We start from the raw sequence: 25,189 nt of genomic DNA, 5'->3' as shown, positions 1-25,189 counted from the left end.
ATCCTCTTCACACATACGAGGTTTAGAAACGGTTCCCATAGAAGTCAATAGCTTGTAGTCCGCACCTGAACCTGAAGGCACTGCTCAGAAATCGGACATGACTCTTTTTAAATCCATACTGAATCCACATCGCCAGTGCACCTGACATATGTGAACAGGCACCATAGGAAGAAATGTTATTTCACATGTCATGCAGATTGGATGTAATCCAAGCCACATCCAATCCGCATATATTGAACTGGCTCTAAAAGTTTTGACAGAAGAGTTCTGTAATCTACGTATGTGAGCAGTAACCCCTGCAAGCATTACCCTTCCACATTACATCTGATGCTAAGTGCACTTATAATCTGTTTATATGAACCCAATAAGATGGCAGTTATTAAAGAATCCAAAAAGCAGGGGGTCTGATCACGATCGTGTCTTCAAGAGGATCTGATTTTTTCTGACTTATATCCCAGCCAGAAGAAACTGCCATGATTACACAGTCTTTGCCAGATATGATTTTGCAAATATATGCTGAATTTAGCTCAAAATTTTCCTCTGGTCACCTAAAGGCCTATTAAAAATCTACACTTGCCTCACAATCGCTGATTAGCTGCAGTGTCCCACTTAGAACCCCATTTCTCAATCATCCCCTTCACTTGTAAGGAAGGTTTGGTGGAATCCAGCTCAAGATAAACAGTGTGAGCCAGGGGCGGACTGACAACTCATGGGGCCCCAGGGCAATAGGGGATCATGGGGCCCCTGTGTCCTTGCCCAAACTAAAAAAAGCCTATGAAAAAGGTACCAGGGGCATCTCATGGGGCCCCCTACTGCCCCCGGGCCCTCGGGCAGTGCCTGAGTTTCCAAATAGTCAGTCTGCCCCTGGTGCGAGCACATGCACATGCCTTTCGGATTCGATCAGATCAAATGTGCATCAGTCCCTCGGTCAGTGAGGAAAAAGCTATTTCTAAGTCATTGGCTTTTTTAGACAAATCACAGAAAAAGGAAATAGAGCCAGGAATAAGAGGACAAAAAGTAGGTCCAGCCGAAGGAGAAAAAGGAGGAGGAAGAGAGCGAGAACAACCAAGGGGGAATCTAGTGAAGAATCAGAAACAGGGCAGAACGTGCAGTGGGTAATAGAAAAGGTCCCCCCAAAGATAAGAGAAGTACCCGGTGTTAAGGACTCCCAACTAGATATGAAAGTTGTGAATCTGTCTTACTTTCAGCTACAAGAAAGACATATGAATCTCCTAAAAAAGGTCTATCCTTCTCACCAACGACCTCATTGGACAAATTTGAGGTTTACAAAGATATCAGTCTTTTCCTACGCAAGGTCCTCTTTAGATTGTGGCATCAAAATAGATCGGACACAGAGAAAGAGAATAAGCAATCTAGAATAGCTCAGACAGAAAATTACGCTGACCAAGAGGTTCTTGATATATTGGTGTCATTGCTAGACGAGAACGATGATCCAGAATATGAATTAGGTGAACAATGTCCTTCAAGCAGGAGATCTAGTTATTTATTGATACGATCAAAAAAGATGCCCCTGCTACACAAATATCAATGGGTTAAAATGTTTCTTGATCTTGTGAAGGAGGATTTATATAAAATTAACTGGACATGGTCAGGCTTAGACAATTTAACAAGCAAAGAGAGAAGAGCCCTATCTGAACTTCAAATTTGGTAATCAAAAAAGTGATAAAGGAGGCAAAGTGGTTCTATTTTCAGAGGAGCAATACGAGAGGGAGGTGATGAGACAACAAAATGATCAGACCACATATGAAAATATTAGAGATAATCCCTTTCCAATTTTAGTAGATTCGCTTCCCATGCCAGAGAAATCTTTTCATTTAACGATTTAACTATCTAAAAAGAAGGATTATCTTACAGTAGATGAATACAATAATCTGATCTTTTCTGTCAGCCCTAAATTACATAAATCTCTAAAAAAATCCACCTGGGAGACAAATGGTTTCAGCCATTAAGGGGCCTTTGGAAAGGATCAGTAAATATGTAGATGGACTAATTAAAGATATGGTCTTCAAATTGCCTTCGTTTGTCCAGGATACGTTGGATGTGTTGCAGAAATCACAAACAATTGAAGTCCCCTCAGAGGCCCTGTTGGTCAGTATTGACGTGGAATCTCTACATACTTCTATTCCACATACATGGGGCCTCAGGTGGGTAGCATACTTCCTTGATAGAGACTTCCCCGAGTTCGGAGCCCAAAATGAATTTATACTGGAACTCCTAGAATTTGCATTGGAGAATAATTTCTTACAATTCCTAGAAAAATGATTACCAACAATTGGTGGGAACCTCCATGGGAGCACCATGGGCCCCAGCATATGCTTGCCTCCACCTGGGTCTGTGGGAGGCGGGGGAAGTCTGTCGATTAACGATGTATCTCAGACATGTGGCCACTTGGCTGAGGTACATCGATGACGTGTTCATGATCTGGAAAGGAGATATGATTGAGCTGTGTCAATTCATTGAGATACTCAATAACAATGAAAGGAATATAATACTGACATTCATAGCTGACTACGCATCTATCTCCTTTCTGGCTCTTTGGATCTCTATCTTGGCGGGGAAGATTGCCACTTGCACTTTCAGAAAGAGTACAGCCGCTAATACACTTTTGAGAGCAGATAGTCATCACCCTATTTCACTGCTTAAAGGAATTCTAATAGGTCAGTTTCTGCAAGTTCACAGAAATTGTTCAGATGACAATGACTTCAGGAATGAGGCAGTCCACGTGTATGATAGGTTTAGAGAAAGAGGCTACAAATGTATTAGAAAAGCTAGAAAAAACGCATGGTCAAAAAAAATCGAGATCACCTGATTAACCCTCCCCCTCATATGGCAACTGAAAATGATCAGAAGGCTCCAGTGAGAATTACAAAGTATGGAGCACAATGGAAACAAGTAAGGAGCATACTAACTAAGCATTGGAACATACTGACCAAGTCTCCAGCTATTGCTGAAATAGTTGGCACTTGCCCCAACTGGTGGCATGACGTGCAAGAAATCTGAGAGATTCTTTGGTTCATTCTGAGTTTAGCAAGAAATTGCAGAGGCCTTGGCTAAACAAAACCCCTTCACTAAAAGGCATGTATGCATGTAGTCACTGTCATATCTGTAAATATGTAGACAGGACGGACATGTTCGCCAATTGGGATCAATCAAGACAGTATATGATTAAAGAATTTATTAACTGTTCGACATCATGCCTAATCTATATGCTAGAATGCCCATGTAAAAAATATTACATAGGAAAGACTAAGCGACAACTCCGAATATGCACTGGTGAACACGTCCGCAGTATTAGAAATATTAAAAAGAACAAAAATAAGGAGGAGGAAAGCCCTATAGCAATACACTTTGCTGAACGCCATAACAGAAATCCAGATGGTCTAAAAGTCAAAGGAATTTTCTTACTTCATCTGTCACCCAGACGTGGTGACTTTAATACAAAATGTGGATTTTTAGCCTAGGCACCCTGGCCCCACAAGGCCTAAACAGTGAGTGCAATCTACAGGTATTTTTGGAATCATAATATATTAATACACTTTTGTTTAATTGGGATATCCTAAATTCTTGAACTGATATCTTTAATATATGATTTATTGACTCTTTCCCCCCCAATATCTGTATATGCGTGTATATATGTGTACATAACATTATTACTATTTTTTCTCTTGTTAAGAGGCTTTGGTCCTGAGTATGAGAAATATTGCTTTATTTATTACAGCTCTGAATGGAGTGAATTAGACCAATAATAGTATAGAAATGGCTTATTACTCTGTACTCAGAGGAGACACCTGGCATCAATTTGCATGAGTGTGTGTATTGGAAGGCGAATGGGTGGCACCTAGTGGCCAAATTAGCAATAGCTAGACCACTAGCTATAAATATCCTTTGTGTACTGGCCCCGCCTATCCCTGAAGAAGCCCAAGAGCATTAGGTGAAACATGTTGGATTACACGCCCCCAGATACGTCCTGTACGTGACATCATCACGCACAGCGACTTCATCTCCGGCCTCCATTGCCTTCATGGGCAATACTGCTGAGAATCCCTCACCTACAGTGATGTTCCCCTCCAGCCGACACTACATTATTCAAAGCTCAACTCAATCGCCGCTTGGCGGGACTGTAATGCCTCTGCTCCAAGGATGGCCGGAACCAATGGAAAGTATCTGTTGCAAGGGAGGGTGAGACACTGATGATGGTATATGTCCATTTATGACCACATTAGTCTGCTTCCCATGCATGTGGCCTCAGGACTTTTAGAGCATGAAGAAATCTATTGCCCATTTGTGTTTCACTTGCTAATGTCATTATGTACTTATAGATGGTCATCTAGTGGACATATTACAAGTCACAGACTTCTTTCATCTTTATTATGTGCAGCAATTAATCTTTTTATATGTATTCCACGTGTGGACACTTGGCTGATCAACTATACCTCAACACTATGGAATTCATGTGCCATTCAGGCGACCTATGGGATTGAACTTTCGCGCCCGCAACTTTGATGGCCTCTAACGTATAGGATATCAAGTGTACACTATGGTACCACAGTCACAGTTTTGATGGCTGCAACATTTCTAATGTGACTTAATTTGCTTCTATCCAGCTCATTTATTCCCATGTATGCAAGTGTGTGGCCAGATGAGACGTTCCCTGGGTGTTTAGACAATGTTGTCTATTTAATTTAGTGAAGTGCCCGTGGTGGTTGTTCATCTTTTTAGTTTGTTATGTTACTTTATACTTTTTTCTAATAAAGCCAATTTTTGATAAAGCTGCATGGTCCCTAATGAAACTTTCTCTAGGGGTACCCTTCAGTACCTCTGTCCTTTGTCTATAAAAATACATACTACTTTGCATTTAACCGCTTACCCGCCGCAGTATATCAGATATACTGCTACACACCGGCACCCGGTGATTACCGATAATCTCCGATGGGGAGGAATACTGTTTTGTTTACAAACAATCTTCCTCCTTGTCAGCTCGGGTACATAGCTCGGGATGGCTGTACACAGCACAGCCATTTCGATCAGTGTGCTTACAGTGAAGCATACACCCCGCCCCCTAGTAAAACACTCTCTACACACAGTTAACCCTTTAATCGCCCCTCACATTAACCCCTTCCTTAGTCATTAGTACAGTGTCAGTGCTGTTTTTTAGCACTGATCACTGTATTGGTGTCACTGGGGATGTCAGTGACACCAAGTTAGTCTCTCCCCCCCCCCCCCCCAGTGTCAGAATGCCTGCTGCAGTCCTGCTAAAAGTCGCTGATCGCCGCCATTACTAGCAGGAATGAAATAAAAATCACAGCATCTATACCACCATTTGTAAACGCTATAACTTTCACGTAAACCAATACATTTACATGTATTGGGATTTTTTCTTAGCAAAGACATGTCGCAGAATACATTTTGGCCTAAATTTATGATGAAATTTTATCTTTTACATTTTTTTACTGCACATGTTTAATAGCAAAAAGTCCAAAATATTGTTTTTTTTTTCAAAATTGTAGGTCTTTTTTTGATTATAGGACAAAAAAATTAAAAACGCAACGGCTATCAAATACCACTGAAATAAAGCTCAATTCGTGGGGAAAAAGAGAACATAAATTTCATCTGGGTGCAGCGTTGCATGACCGTGAAGTTGTCAGTTAAAGTAACACAGCGCTGTATAGCAAAAAATGGCCTGGTCAGGAAAGGGGGTAAATCCTCTGGAGGGCAAATGGTTAAAGGATTACATATAACCAACTTGTAAATAAGGCTTACCTTATTGGTATACATTTATATTATTTATTAAACGCACACCCGGCTGGTCATTTTTTTTACACCCAATAAAATGATGGATCACACGAATGAAAACATCAAGTTCACAACAAGACTGAGCTTTCATGGACTGGGTAAGCTCATCATAAAGCTGAAACTAAATGTAAATGTGCTTTGCCAGAAAGAACATTATAGATGTCCAGCACAATCACAGTGGTGTCTGCTTTGCATTCACACAGAACAAAACCCACTGTACAGCTGAGCAGCAGAAAAGCTTTATCTGAAAACAACGTGGGAAGCAGGGGCTGCGTGCTGGACCTCTTCAGCTCTTGGTGTCACAAACATTCTCAGCAGACAAAGAGCAATAAAGTATACATCTACTGCATACAATTAAAGTGAACCTGAACTCAAATGGAGGATCTGCTATCCTATAGAGCAGCCTTTTTCCACCAGGGTGTCATGACACACTGTGGTGCCTTCTGAGTTCTTCAGGGGTGAAAAATGCCAAAACAATTTTCACAAAGTGCCCAAAATAGTCAACAAGCCAGGGAGTGGATCAAGACTGACTTTGGTGTACAAAGCCACAGGTTTGTATTGCTCAGTATTACAACCTTGGGCAGCCACTGGCATCTTAAAGCCAATGACGTCATTGGTTAATAAGGAGGGTTTCAGGCACCTGCACATCATCCTTGTTTGCCCCTCTCTGTCAGCATTGGGGTCACATTAGCAGAGAGAGGGAGAGAAACTGAGGAAGAGAAACACTAGAATACTAGTCTGTACCAATTTGTAAAGTTGGGGGAATAAATCACCTCTAATGTTGGGTGTCCTACCTGTGTGGATGCTGAAATATGTAAAACTATTAGTTTAGTGTTTCACATTTTAGAATGGGATGCCTCTAGATTTTTCAGAATTTAAAGGGTGCCACAACTGAAAAAACACTGCTATAGGGAATGTCTAGAGATGTTAAAGGGGAACTCTGGGCTCAATATAGTGTTTTGACATTTATCATGTAAAAAAATAGATCTCTAGTTTTGAAAAAACTACTTGTCCAGGGACTAAATCAGTGTCCCAATCTACTTGTTCAGATAAAAAAAAAAAAAAAAATTTTTTTTAACCAAAACCGTATTTAAATAAGAGGCGATTTTAGGAATGTCTTTTAACAACAAAAGGGGCTTTATGGCGACTTGTTTTTTCAGTTTTGGATAAAGTGGAATTAGAACACCTGTCAGGTTTTTATTGCTGTCTATGTTGCCTGTTGGGTAGATTCACCCTCTATATTTGTCCTGTTTTACTTTTTTCAAAAGTGAAAGTAAAAAGGAAATTCCAAATTTTGAGAGGACATGGAACATCAATAAGGGGGACATTTTCCAATGCGGATACTAGTTCTGGTGACCCCGGTGACACTCTGGGATTCCCTTGTTTTGCAGGGATTTCCTCTCACTTCCTGTTTTGGCTATTGGACAGGAAGTGAAGGGAAATTTCCCCAATGACACATAGATGACAAAAAAAAAACAAACAAACAAAAACGGGTTATACCCTTCCCTTACTCTATCCAAAATGAAAAAAAAAAATGGTTTGTCTTTAGTTCCACTTTAAACTTGCAGGAAAGAAACAGCACTATTTTAATAAAAGAATAATCAAATAAAATCCACAATGATATATGTTCACCATATATGAGAGGATGTTTCCCTGGCCAGTCTATTATAATTTGACTGATAGGCAAACTTCAATTAATTTCAGCGACAGCTATTCGAATTTCCACCAAATTCAACTCAATTTTCTTTAACTTGACAGACCATCAGTAGATAAATATAGTCTGCAAGTGTCATTGAGTAATCCAGTGTTACAATGTATTGCTCCACTGCAGTTTTTATTCAGTTCATATGTAGATCAAAGGTGTGACCTTTGATATGCATATGACATCAGTTAAAGAAACTTTACAATTTTTTTTCAGTTAAATGTATTCTGTTTAACCCCTTATTAGCCACTAGCTAACCCTAATCAGCCCTAATTAAAGTGGTTCTAAAGGCTCAAGGTTTTTTACCTTCATACATTCTATGCATGAAGGTAAATGGCTTTCTACGTGCAGCATCACCCCCACCCCCTCAATACTCACCTCAGTCCCCTCTCCATACAGCGATGTGCGCTGGAGTCTCGGCTATCCTGGGACTCCCTCTTCCCAGTGGTTAAGACAGAAGTGGGAGCCATTGGCTCCCACTGCTGTCAATCACAGCCAGTGAGCCAATGGAAGAGAGAGGGGGTGTGTCAATGGACACACGGAACAGCGGGTGCCCCCATAGCAAGCTGTGTGCTGTACAGGGGGCACCTGACAGAAGGGAGGGGCCATGAGAGCCTGCAGAGGACCCAAGAAGAGAAGGATCCGCACTGTGCAAAACCACAGCACACAGCAGGTAAGTATAGACATGTTTTGTTATTTTTTCTTAAAAAAAAAAGCCTTTAAAAATCACTAACTCCTTCCTCCTCTGAGCTATTATTTATATACCTATACACAGTGTATATATATATATATATATATATATATATACACACACACACACATATACAGTGGGGCAAAAACGTATTTAGTCAGCCACCAATTGTGCAAGTTCTCCCACTTAAAAAGATGAGAGAGGCCTGTAATTGGCATCATAGGTAGACCTCAACTATGAGAGACAAAATGAGAAAAAAAATCCAGACAATCCCATTGGCTGATTTGGAAAGAATTTATTTGCAAATTATGGTGGAAAATAAGTATTTGGTCACCTACAAAGAAGCAAGATTTCTGGCTCTCACAGACCTGGACCTTCTTCTTTAAGAGGCTCCTCTGTCCTGCACTCATTACCTGTATCAATGGCACCTGTTTGAACTTGTTATCAGTATAAAAGACACCTGTCCACAACCTCAAACAGTCACACTCCAAACTCCACTATGGTGAAGACCAAAGAGCTGTCAAAGGACACCAGAAACAAAATTGTAGACCTGCACCAGGCTGGGAAGACTGAATCTGCAATAGGCAAGCAGCTTGGTGTGAACAAATCAACTGTGGGAGCAATAATTAGAAAATGGAAGACATACAAGACCACTGATAATCTCCCTCGATCTGGGGCTCCACGCAAGATCTCACTCCGTGGGGTCAAAATGATCACAAGAACGGTGAGCAAAAATCCCAGGACCACACGGGGGGACCTAGTGAATGACCTGCAGAGAGCTGGGACCAACGTAACAAAGGCTACCATCAGTAACACACTACGCCGCCAGGGACTCAGATCCTGCAGTGCCAGACGTGTCCCCCTGCTTAAGTCAGTACATGTCCGGGCCCGTCTGAAGTTTGCTAGAGAGCATTTGGATGATCCAGAAGAGGATTGGGAGAATGTCATATGGTCAGATGAAACCAAAATAGGACAGTTTGGTAGAAACACAACTCGTCGTGTTTGGAGGAGAGAGAATGCTGAGTTGCATCCAAAGAACACCATACCTACTGTGAAGCATGGGGGTGGAAACATCATGCTTGGGGCTGTTTCTCCGCAATGGGACCAGGACGACTGATCCATGTACAGGACAGAATGAATGGGGCCATGTATCGCGAGATTTTGAGTGCAAACCTCCTTCCATCAGCAAGCGCATTGAAGATGAAACGTGGCTGGGTCTTCCAACATGACAATGATCCCAAACTTCCCGCCCGGGCAACGAAGGAGTGGCTCCTTAAGAAGCATTTCAAGGTTCTGGAGTGGCCTAGCCATCTCCAGATCTCAACCCCATAGAAAACCTTTGGAGGGAGTTGAAAGTCCGTGTTGCCCAGTGACAGCCCCAAAACATCACTGCTCTAGAGGAGATCTGCATGGAGGAATGGGCCAACATACCAGCAACAGTGTGTGACAACCTTGTGAAGACTTACAGGAAACGTTTGACCTCTGTCATTGCCAACAAAGGATATATAACAAAGTATTGAGATGAACTTTTCATATTGACCAAATACTTATTTTCCACCATAATTTGCAAATAAATTCTTTCCAAATCAGCCAATGTGATTGTGTGGATTTTTTTTCTCATTTTGTCTCTCATAGTTGAGGTCTCCCTATGATACCAATTACAGGCCTCTCTCATCTTTTTAAGTGGCAGAACTTGCACAATTGGTGGCTGACTAAATACTTTTTTGCCCCACTGTATATACACACACTCACCAGCCACTTTATGAGGTACACATTGCTGTACCGGGTTGGACCCCCTTTTGTTTTCATACTTCGTGGCATAGATTCAGATAAGTTGTTGGAAACATTCCTCTGAGATTTTGCTCCATATGGACATAATAGCATCAAACAGTTGCTGCAGATTTGTCGGCTGCACATCTATGATCTTCTGCTCCACCACATCTCAAAGGTTCTCTATTGGATTGAGATCTGGTGACTGTGGAGGCAACTGGAGTACAGTGAACTCATTGTCATGTTCAGGAAATCAGTTGGAGATGATTTGAGCTTTGTGACATGATGCATTATCCTACTGGAAGGAGCCATCAGGAGTACACTGCCACCTGCTGAGGTCTTCTGCTGCTGCCCTTAGGGCAGTGCCTTTGGATGTGAAGTTCAGCACGCTCCTGGTCTGCTTGCACGTTGCATGTGCATGTTTGCCTGGGTCTGAGTCGCTTGTATTCATTACACACGCTGTCTATACTTGTGTCAGTCCGGACACCTTGCTTGTAAGTGCATTTCTTCATTAAAGTTTGATGTTTTTTAAAACAAACTGCACCACGATTGTTCGCTTTTTTCTTTCGAGTGACGGTCTGATCATCTCTCAGTTTGGATACTAAATCACCTTTGGATTGGATTTTCAGCTTTGCAGAACATAATCTGTTGGAGTTCATCCCTCATTTCTTCAGTGTTGCTGTCACCATATTAATCATTGCTCCCAGAGTAACAAGTACTATATGCTGGTTTTAACAATCAGCATATTACTCTGGTGAGTTTTAACAATTAATTATTTTGGACATTGATTATTTGAACTTTCTTTTTTGCTGGATTTCACTTTGATTTAAAATATTGTTTTATCACAATTTTTGTTACACTTTTGTATGTATTTAAGCGCAACCTATTTTTTTGAACTTCTGCTGCTGTAGCCCATCTGCTTCAAGGTTCAACATGGTGTGCATTCAGAGATGGTATTCTGCATACCTTGGTTGTAACAAGTGGTTATTTGAGTTACTGTTGCCTTTCTATCAACCAGTCTGTTCAGTCTTCTCTGACATCAACAAAGTAGTTTTGTCCACACAACTGCCACTCATTGGATGTTTTCTCTTTTTCGGACCATTTTCTGCAAACCCTAGAGATGGCTGTTTGTGAAAATCCCAGCAGATCAGCAGTTTTTGAAATACTCAGACCAGCAAGTCTGGCAACAACAACCATGACATGTTCAAAGTCACTTAAATCCCCTTTCTTCCCCATTCTGATGCTTGGTTTGAACTTCAGCAAGTCATCTTCACCTTGTCTAGATGCCTAAATGCATTGAGCTGCTGCCACATGATTGGCTGATTAGCAATTTGTGCTACCAAGCAATTGAACCTAATGAAGTGGGTGGTGAGTGAGTGTATATACAAATATATGTATTTTTTTTGAATTTTGATAAATACCTTTTTTATTTGAATTAACTTTTGACCAGGGGCAGACTGACCATTTGGAAGCACTGCCCGAGGGCCCGGGGTCAGTAGGGGGCCCCATGAGATGCCTCTGGTACCTTTTTCATAGGCTTTTTTGAGTTTGGGCAAGAACACAGGGGCCCTATCAACCCCTACTGCCCAGGGGCCCCATGAGTTGTCAGTCCGCCCCTGCTTTTGACATGCTTTGCACCACAAACAGAGTTTTAGTGTCATTTTAAACTAGGCAGATAACAGATTAAATATATACTTGCTTTTTTTTAACTAACATTGGTCAAAAGAGAAAAAAGCACTTTTTTTCAAGGTTTTAATTTTTTTGTCTACAGACTACATAGAAAATAAAATAATTTTTGCAAGACTATATTGTCAAAAGCCCAGTCTACAAAAGGCATTCAGGGGAATTTCTAAAGCCTGTCTAAGATGCTCTTTAGATTTCCATTGTGCCTCTACATGACAGATCCACTTACCTATTGTAGACAGACAGGTACATAAATCTGGGGCACACACTGAGAGTGGAGACACAATGGGGGAGATTTACTAAAATTTTAGCACTCAGAATCTGGTGCAGCTGTGCAAGGTAGCCAATCGACTTCTAACTTCAGCTTCGACAATAAAACCTGGAAGCTGATTGGTTTCTGTGCAGAGATGCACCATATTTTGCACTCTCCAGATTTAGTAAATAACCCCCAATGAGACCAGAGCATCCACAGTGGTGTATTTAGGTTTTGTGCTGCCGTAGGCAACACAAAAATTGTCTGCCCCCACAGACACCAACCAACTCCACCCCCCCTTCCCCCTCCCAAGGAGAGAGCCTGACATTGACCAACAGCCTGAGCCTTCCACTAACCCACCCCCAGGCAATAGAGAGAGACACTCATCTTCTCAGCTCTGGACATCCCCGGGAACGAGAGTCATGCTCTACATACACCATTAAGCAGCCTGCAGCCTCTCTCAGATCCCACCTGGTTCCTATGGTGAACGTGTACCTTCTTTTATCCCTTCTTCTGGGGGGAGGTACTGCCCCCCTGAAAAATGCCGCCCTAGGAAAGTGCCTTGTTTGCCTTGTGGTAAATACGCCCCTGTTCACAGGTACACTACGCCCTCACATATAACTGTGCTTGGCCCTGCTGCTGCACCTATCAGACAGCACAGCGGTGGGCAGTTTTGTACTCGGAAGGGCCAAGCTTGATGGAAATTCAGAGACAGTAAAAAAGTGTAAAAGGATCAGCAGGGACCAGCCAAATTTCAATTTATATATGGGCTAGCTCAGCAATGGGCAAACTACGGCCCGCGGGCCGTATACGGCCCGGCGGACCTTTTAATCCGGCCCGCGGAGCTAGGCTCCCGCTAGGCTCCTCTCACAGTCCGCCCTGAAGACCGGTGTAGCATGAAAATCTGTCTCCTATGAGGATCTGTCCCCCTCGACGTATCTGCGCATGTGCCGGAGATCGCCGATCGGCTGCTAATGCCTGAAACTGGCACATGCGCAGATACGTCGAGGGGGGACATATCCTCATAGGAGACAGATTTTCATGCTACACCGGAACGGCGCGGGAACACGGCGAGAGGAACGCGCGGAGCAAAGGTAAGTGAATTGACACAGGGGGACTTGGGGGCTTAATATGGGGAATGAATTACTATATGGGGGATGAATTACTATATGGGGGATGAATTACTATATGGGGGATGAATTACTATATGGGGGATGAATTACTATAGGGGGGATGAATTACTATATGGGGGATGAATTACTATGGGGGATTAATTACTATATGGGGGATGAATTACTATAGGGGGGATGAATTACAATATGGGGGATGAATTACTATAGGGGGGATGAATTACTATATGGGGGATGAATTACTATAGGGGGGATGAATTACTATGGGGGATAAATTACTATGGGGGATGAATTACTATATGGGGGATTAATTACTATGCTTACTATGGGGGAATATTACTATACTTACTATGGATGACACATACACATCATTCATCTACTCTTGGTCTGGCCCCCGGGTCCAATATATGAACCCATTGCGGCCCTCAAGTCAAAAAGTTTGTCCACCCCTGGGCTAGCTGGTTGTACACAAGTTAGTTTATCGATCACCTTGTGTACAACCGGCCTGTCGGGGTTTGTTTTGTTGTCGGCTATAGCCGGCAACACTGATCATTGTATTCTGCCGGCAGGGAAGGATCCCTAATGGCAGAACACAATAGCTCAGTGGGAGGGATTCCCACATCCACATAAAACATGTGGAAGGGGAAATCAGCACAAAATGTATAATGTATGGTCTGCCTAATAACTACCTGAATCTGCCGCACATGTCAGTAAAGTTACCAAATAGGGCGGAAGGGATTTGCTAATCTGGCACAGGCCATTTTAAAGGGCCATAGCGAAGAAAAACTGTAGAGAGTCCTTTACTGAATTCCCCCGAATGTATGTTATCATGTAATGACAATGTTACTTCTGAATACACAGGCTACTAGAGGACGTGGAAAACTGGCTCTGGTCCATAAGGGGTATACAGGCACGAGAGCTGGAGTGGTTCAGAAAAAGGGAAGTCTGTGGTATGCCAGTTCTATCATGTGGTTGTTCCTTTGACCCTGGGACACTTCAGCAAGCTTGACATCATTTTAGAAGTTACATTCAAAAAAGGAAGCTATAGGGCCGGTTCACACTATAGAAACACAGTCCAGATGCACTCCTGATGCCTTTCTGCATGTGCATTTTTTGCATGTCCCGGTTCGTTTTTGACACATTCCAGTGTGTTTTTGATGCTTTCTGGTTCATTTTTCCCCTCTCTTTTGTTTCAATCTAAATAGGGACATATGTGTTCCAGTGCATTTTTGGTGCGTTTTGATGTGTTTGATTTTACCGCGTTCCATTTCTGAGCAGGAAAAGAAGCAGCCTGTTCTACTTTTTTTCTGCAACTTGAACGCACTGGAACTGCAAGCACTGATGTGAACTATGACAATGACAACCATATAACCTACTTTCTGTGTGTTTTGGATGCAGAAAAAAAGCAACTGAAGTAATGTGAACTGGGCCTTACTGTGCTGTACCAGTATATATATGAAATATTTCACAGCACAAGGTAGCTCAATGTACAGTTCAGAAAAAGACACTTGGTTCTAAATACCAGCCACATACCTTCAACATCTAGCCAAAATGTAAAAAATATATAAACTGACAGAGGTTCTATGCTGATGAAGCAGTAAGCCACACAAGTAATTGGGTGTCATAGGACCATACATACTCCATAATAGATCATGTGTTCTAAGCAGGTTCATAAGTGTAAGGAATCCAGAATGGTAAAATGTCAACATATGTATGCCTTCCTTTAAAGTGTTACTAAACCCACAACAGTAAGATCAGTCTGTATATGCAGTAAAGCATGCTTGTTATACTCACTGTGGAACCTAAGGGGTTAATCCTCTGCATTGTGTAAAAAGGCCATTTGATCCTGACTTCTCTGCCCCTCCTCTTGTTCAAATGTCCTCTCTGATAAGACAGACAGAACCCATAGCCCTTCTGTACATGCTCAGTTTAGTGTGTATTGCTAGAGGTTTTTTTTTTTTGGGAGAGTACATGTGATCAGCACAGGGCCAATCAGCACTGCCCAGACAGAAGGCCAGGGGTTCTGCATCCTCCTAGAGCAGAAATAAAAAACTCATCCTACAAGCTTTAACCAGTGCTCAGCTGAAGTCACAAAACTGCTATATACTGCTGATAAGAAAAGGTATTTAGCAGTTTATATTTATTAAAATAATTGCATTTCCATGTTCTCTGTACTGTGGGAGACCAGATAGAGTGAATGCAGGGTCCGGGGACAGCAGATATAGTGAATGCGGGGTCCGGGGAGAGCAGATATAGTGAATGCGGGGTCCGGAGAGAGCAGATATAGTGAATGCGGGGTCCGGGGAGAGCAGATATAGTGAATGCGGGGTCCGGGGAGAGCGGATATAGTGAATGCGGGGTCCGGGGAGAGCGGATATAGTGAATGCGGGGTCCGGGGAGAGCGGATATAGTGAATGCGGGGTCTGGGGAGAGCGGATATAGTGAATGCGGGGTCCGGGGAGAGCGGATATAGTGAATGCGGGGTCCGGGGAGAGCGGATATAGTGAATGCGGGGTCCGGGGAGACCGGATATAGTGAATGCGGGGTCCGGGGAGACCGGATATAGTGAATGCGGGGTCCGGGGAGACCGGATATAGTGAATGCGGGGTCCGGGGAGCCCGGATATAGTGAATGCGGGGTCCGGGGAGCCCGGATATAGTGAATGCGGGGTCCGGGGAGACCGGATATAGTGAATGCGGGGTCCGGGGAGACCGGATATAGTGAATGCGGGGTCCGAGGAGACCGGATATAGTGAATGCGGGGTCCGAGGAGACCGGATATAGTGAATGCGGGGTCCGGGGAGACCGGATATAGTGAATGCGGGGTCCGGGGAGACCCGATATAGTGAATGCAGGGTCCGGGGAGACCCGATATAGTGAATGCAGGGTCCGGGGAGACCAGATATAGTGAATGCAGGGTCCGGGGAGACCGGATATAGTGAATGCAGGGTCCGGGGAGACCAGATATAGTGAATGCAGAGTCCGGGGAGACCAGATATAGTGAATGCAGGGTCCAGGGTTTTGTAACACTTTAAGCAAACTCTGGGTCATTTAAAAAAAAAAAAAATGTATTATGTTCAATTTAACCCAGTGAACTTACCAAAAAAGTCTACTTCACCCCTGTCCCCTGTAGGGTGACAATGCTGCTCCTGTTAATATAATAAATAAACCCTTTAGTAAACCTACCCATGAATTCCCAGTATTAGCAAATAAATAATCAAATAAATATATGATAAATAAATAATAAATCAACTACGTAATTAAAATAAATAATAAATAAATGAAAATCCATCAATCCATGCACAAACCATTAGTCCATAATGTGTCCAATTAAAATCCAAAACTGCAATCTCAAATGTGTCCAATAAAGTCCAAAAATTCAAATTTCAAACTCAATCCAATAGGAAGGATTTCAATCCTAAAATAATCCATGAAAAACCTCAAAGAAAAGAAATAATCTATAGTGCATTATCTTCAAACATATACATATATAAATATACAAACTCCAATCAGTGCAAAATCTAAACCACTCCTAAATGTGTCAATAGTGCAAACACACCGCAGAAAAAAAAAAAAAATTATATAAATGCTATATAATCCGTGAGTACTCCAAAACCGTGAACACTCTGTGGCCTCACTCAGGGGCGGACTGACCATTTGGAAACTCGGGCACTGCCCGAGGGTCCGGGGTCAGTAGGGGGCCCCATGAGGTGCCTCCGATACCTTTTTCATAGGCTTTTTTGAGTTTTGGCAAGGACACAGGGGCCCCCTGATCCCCTATTGCCCGGGGCCCCATGAGTTGTCAGTCCGCCCTGACCACACTAATACAGTGTACACTCTGTGATCCAACCAAAATTGATACTAAATACTATTACCCTCTGGGAGTATTCATATGCATAGCCAATATCTCTAGCATCAGTTTCTTCTGATTCCTTCACATCAGGAGTTGATCCTCCAAAATCCTCATAAAAGATAAGAAGACCCTTATACAGATATCCAAGTATAGGGACAATTGTATTCGAAAAGCTTACATGAAGATAAACAACTTTCAGCTCTCTGGGTGGCTCTGATACAGCCCTGCAAAAATGGCATAAAACCACGTTTTGACAACCAACAAAATGGCCGCAGCGCTGCTCCTCCTGTTGTCACCCTTCAAGGTGCTTCCAAAAAGAACTGCAGGCTGAAGTGCCAACATACAGCACATGTGTACGTACTCACAGCTTGTCCTGGTATGTGCAAAAGCTGTGCACTTGTGATAATATTATTGCACTATGTAATGGAAGCTGAGTGACACGCCCACTAAACGAGTGCACAACAATGGTGAAAACAAGAGATAAAATAGTTGGGACAAAAAAGAATCAATATATACAAATAAAACTTGTGATCAAGCTTTGCCAAGTAGTAGAGCATAATGGGGTGGATTTACTAAAGGCTGTGCACCTTGCAAGTGCAATTACATTCATAAATAAATTATTGTGCTGCGCTCCCTAAAAAAAAAAACAGCATGTGCATATATATCAATTTTCAGAAACATGCAATAACCCTCTTAATTGTGTTCCACTAAAAATCCACCCATGTAGCAAAAACATCCCAATATAATACACAAAAAATCCTCATAGAAAATCACCCATGCATCAAAAAACATCCCAGTGTAATAAACATAAGTCCTCTTTCCCATAAATCAGCTTCAATCAAATGGATTAATTCCAGGTTTCCAAGTTCCTTATAGCAACACTGCTGCTCTATTATGCGCTCACCTCAGTTCATAGCCTATCAGGCTAATAAACACAGTTTATCCCACATGAGGATGAAGGATCCCTTGGATGACCACCACCTTCTTTGGATCTCTCCACACTTCAGTGTTCCTAATTAACCACCTGGACACTTAATCCTCTTCTATGGACATACGGATAAATGGATATAATATGCCTCTTCCACCCCTCCTGGAGAATGAACCTCCTAAAGATTACTCCAGCAATCTCCACATGTATGGTAATAAAGGGAAACAAAGAATAGTGCTTTATCCTTTTAAAACACTTTATTGCAAAACTAAGTTTGCCACACTCACATTGTAACAGATAAAAACAAGCCCATCAGTAAAAATAGCCATCAGTGTGTATCACACTCTCTCTCAGTACTCGCCGTATCACAGCAAAGCCGATCGAACGCGGTGACGTCAGAGCCCCTCCCTTACGCGTTACGCCTCCGGTCACGTGGCTTCATCAGGGGGAATTGAAGCCACGTGACCGGAGGCGTAACGCGTAGGGGAGGGGCTCTGACATCACCGCGTTCGATCGGCTTTGCTGTGATACGGCGAGTACTGAGAGAGAGTGTGATACACACTGATGGCTATTTTTACTGATGGGCTTGTTTTTATCTGTTACAATGTGAGTGTGGCAAACTTAGTTTTGCAATAAAGTGTTTTAAAAGGATAAAGCACTATTCTTTGTTTCCCTTTATTACCATACATGTGGAGATTGCTGGAGTAATCTTTAGGAGGTTCATTCCCCAGGAGGGGTGGAAGAGGCATATTATATCCATTTATCCGTATGTCCATAGAAGAGGATTAAGTGTCCAGGTGGTTAATTAGGAACACTGAAGTGTGGAGAGATCCAAAGAAGGTGGTGGTCATCCAAGGGATCCTTCATCCTCATGTGGGATAAACTGTGTTTATAAGGGCTCGTTCACACTAGGCTGTTTTGCCAACGCTTGCCAAACGCCCCTATAGCTTTTGGCAAGCGTTGGTCCGGCGTTTGCGGAGCGTTATTAACGCTCGGCAAACGCCGCATGCGCGGTTTAGCGGCTGTTGCTAGGCGTTTGCCGAGCGTTAATAACGCCCCACAAACGCCTATAATGCAGTTTGAGTGGTGTTACCGCTCCGCAAACGCCCCGCAACCGCGTCGCACCATAGACGAGAATAGGAGGCTTCAAAGCCTCCTGACTCGTCCAGAGGCGTCCGTTTTGCCGCGACGCAAACGCTCCCGTTAGAACAGCACCATGTGCTGTAATGTGCAGAATTGGCAGAGGTGTTTGGGAAGCGGTAAAAACGCTTACCAAACGCCTCTCTGCCGCCTGCACACAAGGCTAGTGTGAACGTAGCCTTAGCCTGATAGGCTATGAACTGAGGTGAGTGCATAATAGAGCAGCAGTGTTGTTATAAAGGAACTTGGAAACCTGGAATTAATCCATTTGATTGAAGCTGATTTATGGGAAAGAGGACTTTTGTTTATTACACTGGGATGTTTTTTGATGCATGGGTGATTTTCTATGAGGATTTTTTGTGTATTATATTGGGATGTTTTTGCTGCATGGGTGGATTTTTAGTGGAACACAATTAAGAGGGTTATTGCATGTTTCTGAAAATTGATATATATGCACATGCTGTTTTTGTTTTTAGGGAGCGCAGCACAATAATTTATTTATTTACTATTATACACACTATTATATGAGTTGGGTGTGAAGTGTTTGCGAACCACATTGTTTTTATTTTATTTTTGGTTTATTTTATGTTTTTATTCATTTTTTTAAAGAATAGTTACACATTTTGAAGGTGAAAGTCACTATATTGGCTCACGAGTCCTTTTAAAAAAATTTTTTTTGCAATTACATTCATGTTCCCGGGAGCTTAGTAAATGTGGTGACGCGCTGCTGATTTCCATCATCCAATCATGTGTATACAGAAATGCATCTTGTATTTTCCTTGCACCTGATTGGGTATTCTCTACAAAGTGAAGCTTCACCATACTTACATTTACAAAGGAAAATGAGTGCAACTGCACTCCAAAAGTGCACAGTCCATTTGCTTTTTAGTCAATCCACCCCAATGAGTTTTATAGCAAAAGTTTATGCTGGGATCAATCGTGATCTACCCATCAGCAATGTGACGAGTAGCTCACGACCCTGCTGTGCCAGCCATCAGCTGACCCCCGCACTGTGTGCTACATATTACTGACCTCTGAAATCTGCACTGCGTACTACTGATCCTTGCTCTCTGTATTACTTACTACTGACCACTGCAATCAGAATTACATACTCCGGAACTTTGCATTAAATACTACAGACCCCAGCACTCAGAATTTCATACTTCTGAACTTTTATTACATGCTAGTGATCCCTGCACTCAGAATTACATACTTCTAAACTCTGCATTACATACTACTGACCCCTGCACTCTCCATTACTAGGGCTGGTAAGTACATTTTACAGAGGAAGGGGGAATTTGTATTGTGAATGACTGGAACGTAGGGAGGAGATGTTCTGACTGGAAGATGAGCATTTTTACTTGTGGGGTGATGTTACTGCCAATCTTTGCAATGTGTGCTAATAACCTCTAAATTATGTCTTGCACTAAAATCTGCATACCACTGACCCCTCCACTCTAAGTCACATACCACTGACCCCTGCTCTCTGCGACATACCACTTGCCCCTCCCCTCTGTGTCACATACCATTGACCCCTGCACTCTGCGTCACATACCACTGAACCCTGCACTCTGCGTCACATACCACTGACCCCTGCACTCTGCTCCACATACCACTGACCCTGCACTCTGCGTCACATACCACTGACCCCTGCACTCTGCGTCACATACCACTGACCCCTGCACTCTGCGTCACATACCACTGACCCCTGCACTCTGCGTCACATACCACTGACCCCTGCACTCTGCGCCACATACCACTGACCCCTGCACTCTGCGCCACATACCACTGACCCCTGCACTCTGCGTCATATACCACTGACCCCTGCACTCTGCGTCATATACCACTGACCCCTGCACTCTGCGCCACATACCACTGACCCCTCCACTATGAGTCATATACCACTGACCCCTGCACTCTGAGTCACATATCACTGACCCCTTCAATCTGAGTCACATACCACTGACCCCTCCACTCTAATTCACATACCACTAATCCCTGCATTCTGCCTCACATACCACTGACCCCTGCATTCTGCCTCACATACCACTGACCCCTGCATTCTGCCTCACATACCACTGACCCCTGCACTCTGTGTCACATACCACTGACCCCCGCACTCTGCATCACATGCCACTAACCCCCCACTCTGCATCACATGCCACTAACCCCTGCACTCTGCTTCTCATATCACTGACCCCTGCTCTCTATGCGACATACCACTGCACCATGCTGTTTTGTAATCTCTTCCATGTTGTTCAGTTAGCTCTCTGCCTCTGCAGGATTGCATACCACTAGATTCCAGTCTAAAGCTATGTTTAATCTCCCCCCCCCCCCCCATGCTGCCTAAGCTGTGTAAAAAATGTATTTAATTACCTATTTTTTAGTCCTCTCCGGTCTCGTCATGTGGCCACTGTGTCCGTGAGCCAATGAGCAGCTGCTGCAGGGGAGAGGGCAGAGTGCCAACAACGGCCGGGACAGCCTATGGGTAACATCACAGTTCCTGGAATTCCCAGCCATTGTCAAGCTCTCCCTCCTCTCCCCTGTAGCCCCTCACTGACACGGGATCATGTGACCGGACCTGAGTGGACTGAAAACAGGTTAGTATGTCCATTGAAAGAAAATCCCACATTTTTGGGTTGTCACCAGAACAGGAAAAGAGGGGGAATCTTCCAATGGGAACATTAGTTCTGGTGACAACAAAAGATTTCCTCCCTTTGGAGAGACTTCCTTTCACTTTCTGTTTTGGCTATGGGACAGGAAGTGAACTATAATCTCCCCAATGTAACGCAGGTGGCAAAAAAAAACAAAAAAACTGCCGGGGTTATAAAGCTCCCTTACTCTATCCAAAGTGAAAAAATGTAATAAAAAAGAAAACGTGAAGAGTGTGATGCGTTCACATGCATCCTGCTTCTCCTACACAATGCACACCAGTGTGCAAGGGTTGTATGGAGCGTAATACACATAGGCTGGTGTAAAGGGGCCCTAAGGGCTCATTCACACAAGTGTAGAGGCCCATACAGCATGAAGAACAGGTCTGTTTATGAATTCAGAGCAATTTGAAGAGCAGCCCTGTTTATGAGTCAGGAGCAATGTGAAGAGCAGGCTTGTTTATATGACCGGAGAAATATGAAGAGCAGGCTTGTTTATATGTCCGGAGCAATATGAAGAGCAGGCTTGTTTATACGTCTGAAGCAATGTAAAGAGTAGGCCTGTTTATATGTCCAGAGCAATGTGAAGAGCAGGCCTGTTTATGCATTTGGAGCAATGTGAAGAGCAGGCTTGTTTATACGTCCGGAGCAATATGAAGAGCAGGTTTGTTTATGCGTCCAGAGAAACGTAAAGAGCAGGCCTGTTTATGCGTCCGGAGCAATGTGAAGAGCAGGCTTGTTTATATGACCGGAGAAATATGAAGAGCAGGCTTGTTTATATGTCTGGAGCAATATGAAGAGCAGGCTTGTTTATACGTCTGAAGCAATGTAAAGAGTAGGCCTGTTTATATGTCCAGAGCAATGTGAAGAGCAGGCCTGTTTATGCATGCGGAGCAATGTGAAGAGCAAGCCTGTTTATATTAAAGAAATAAATAAATAATTTTAAAATTAATAAGTCCAGTGACAAATAAATCCCAAAATAGCAGTCCCGTGACAAAATTAATTATATTGTAGTTATATTGTAATTTTCATTGGATTCTTCCGTGCCTTTGATCCCTTCACCATCCACCAGTGCAAAACCAACAATAACCGCACTCACCAGATAATGGTGAGTCAAACGCCTTTCAGGGATATTAAGGGCTCCTGGACCCCCTTTGCTTTATATAAGACCTCCAAATAATGCCTCCTCTCGGATATGGATACCTCTTCTGGTTACTCCTCTCACCGAATCCCCCAAGGAAAATCAGGAAGAAGAAAAAACCATAGTGTGATACCGTAGTGGTTTCTCATCAAAAGAATCTCTCCAGACCACTCACATTTTAGCAGGATATAACCCGCATTTTATTGAAACAAAAACAATCTTTCCTTAAAAACGATCCACTAATAATGGATAACGCCCTGTGGGTGGGGCGAAAACGCGTTGACGCACTTCCGGTTGCCTGTTCCGGCGTCTGATGTCATTTCCGGTGAGTGGAACGCACGCCGAGCGGTGCGTTCCAAGGGGCCATTTTTTGCATAGTGGATGAGTCTGCATCTGAGGTCTGCCATCCTGCTGTATACTAGGCTGTGGGGTCTTTATACAAAAGTCGCTGTACATGAAAAGTGGATCGTTTTTAAGGAAAGATCGTTTTTGTTTCAATAAAATGCGGGTTATATCCTGCTAAAATGTGAGTGGTCTGGAGAGATTCTTTTGATGAGAAACCACTACGGTATCACACTATGGTTTTTTCTTCTTCCTGATTTTCCTTGGGGGATTCGGTGAGAGGAGTAACCAGAAGAGGTATCCATATCTGAGAGGAGGCATTATTTGGAGGTCTTATATAAAGCAAAGGGGGTCCAGGAGCCCTTAATATCCCTGAAAGGCGTTTGACTCACCATTATCTGGTGAGTGCGGTTATTGTTGGTTTTGCACTGGTGGATGGTGAAGGGATCAAAGGCACGGAAGAATCCAATGAAAATTACAATATAACTACAATATAATTAATTTTGTCACGGGACTGCTATTTTGGGATTTATTTGTCACTGGACTTATTCATTTTAAAATTATTTATTTATTTATTTCTTTATTATTTCACTAACACAAAAGTGGTTTTGTGTCACAGTTTCTAAAGTTTGTTATTTATTTTACTATTAATTTAATAGGTTGGGTGATGCAATTTATTATGTGGGTTTGCGCTGGTATTTGATATAAGTTTTTTTGGTTTTTGCACCTGTGTACAGCAGCATCTCACGGGGAATTGTGTGTGTAATAAGAGAGTCCTGGGCGCTGAGGTTTTTTCTTTTCTACAAGCCTGTTTATATGTCCGGAGCAATGTTAATGGCAGGCCTGTTCATATGTCCGAAGCATTCTGAAGAGCAGGCCTGTTTATGAGTCTGGAACAATGTGAAGAGCAGGCTTGTTTATACGTCCAAAGCAATGTGAAGAGCAGGCCTGTTTATACGTCCAAAGCAATGTGAAGAGCAGGCCTATTTTTGTGGCCGGAGCAATGTGAAGAGCAGGCCTGTTTATACGTCCGGAGCCATGTGAAGAGAAGGCCTGTTTATACGTCCGGAGCTATGTGAAGAGAAGGCCTGTTTATACGTCCGGAGCCATGTGAAGAGCAGGCCTGTTTATACGTCCGGAGCAATGTGAAGAGCAAGCCTGTTTATACATCCGGAGCCATGTGAAGAGCAGGCCTGTTTATACGTCCGGAGCCATGTGAAGAGCAGGCCTGTTTATACGTCCGGAGCCATGTGAAGAGCAGGCCTGTTTATACGTCCGAAGACATGTGAAGAGCAGGCCTGTTTATACGTCCGGAACCATGTGAAGAGCAGGCCTGTTTATACGTCCGGAGACATGTGAAGAGCAGGCCTGTTTATACGTCCGGAACCATGTGAAGAGCAGGCCTGTTTATACGTCCGGAGCCATGTGAAGAGCAGGCCTGTTTATACGTTGGGGGCAATGTGAAGAGCAGGCCTGTTTATGCTTCTGGGGCTGTATAAAGGTGTCCTGTGGAGATGGAGTGGATGGATGATAGGAGTGCAGGGACGGGTGCATGGCTCTGAATGTAGTGTGTGTCCGGAGATACACCCGTCCCTCAACTCCTGCAACACTAGGCTGTGTGGGGGAGTTTATACAGCGGCTCATCTCCACAGGCCGCCTTCATGCTGCTCTGGACAGGCCTGCTCTTCCAAACACATAAACAGGCCTGCTCTTCATGCAGTACAGACCTTTGTAAATGAGCCCCAAATCTCCTTTCTATGCCCAAGTATTTCCACAGAGCGTTCCTCACACTGCAGCACTGTGCCTGGAGATCAGATTCAGGGATCAGGTCAGCTGACCAGCATGACACACTAAAACCAAGATGAAGGCACAGTTGCTCCTGGCAGCCTGTCTGGGTTACAAAGTGAGAGGAGAAGGCAGACAAGCACATAGGAAGAACTACCCAACACCTTCACACACATCAATCATTCGAAGCCTACAGATATTAGTCAGCAGGATTAGTTGTCAGTTGCATGCTGGGATATGTAGTTCCACAGCAGAGGGAGGTCAGAGGTTAGCATGTTTGTCTGCCTGTTAGTCATGCATGAAGGCG

General features: G+C 43.3%; 1 protein-coding gene across 2 annotated transcripts in view; it reads right to left on the bottom strand.

Moving 5' to 3' along the window:
- The window catches only part of LOC149455751 (platelet-activating factor acetylhydrolase-like), a 90,509-nt gene that overhangs the window by 41,068 nt on the left and 24,252 nt on the right, over positions 1-25,189 (bottom strand). The gene's annotated exons all lie outside the window — the stretch shown is intronic.

The sequence above is a fragment of the Staurois parvus genome, unplaced genomic scaffold (genome assembly GCF_062004578.1).
Source record: "Staurois parvus isolate SC_StPar_1 unplaced genomic scaffold, SC_StPar_1.0 ptg000388l, whole genome shotgun sequence".
Lineage (NCBI taxonomy): Eukaryota > Metazoa > Chordata > Amphibia > Anura > Ranidae > Staurois > Staurois parvus.
Note: the sequence above shows the minus strand (reverse complement) of the source record. Positions and strands in the feature narration are given on the sequence as shown.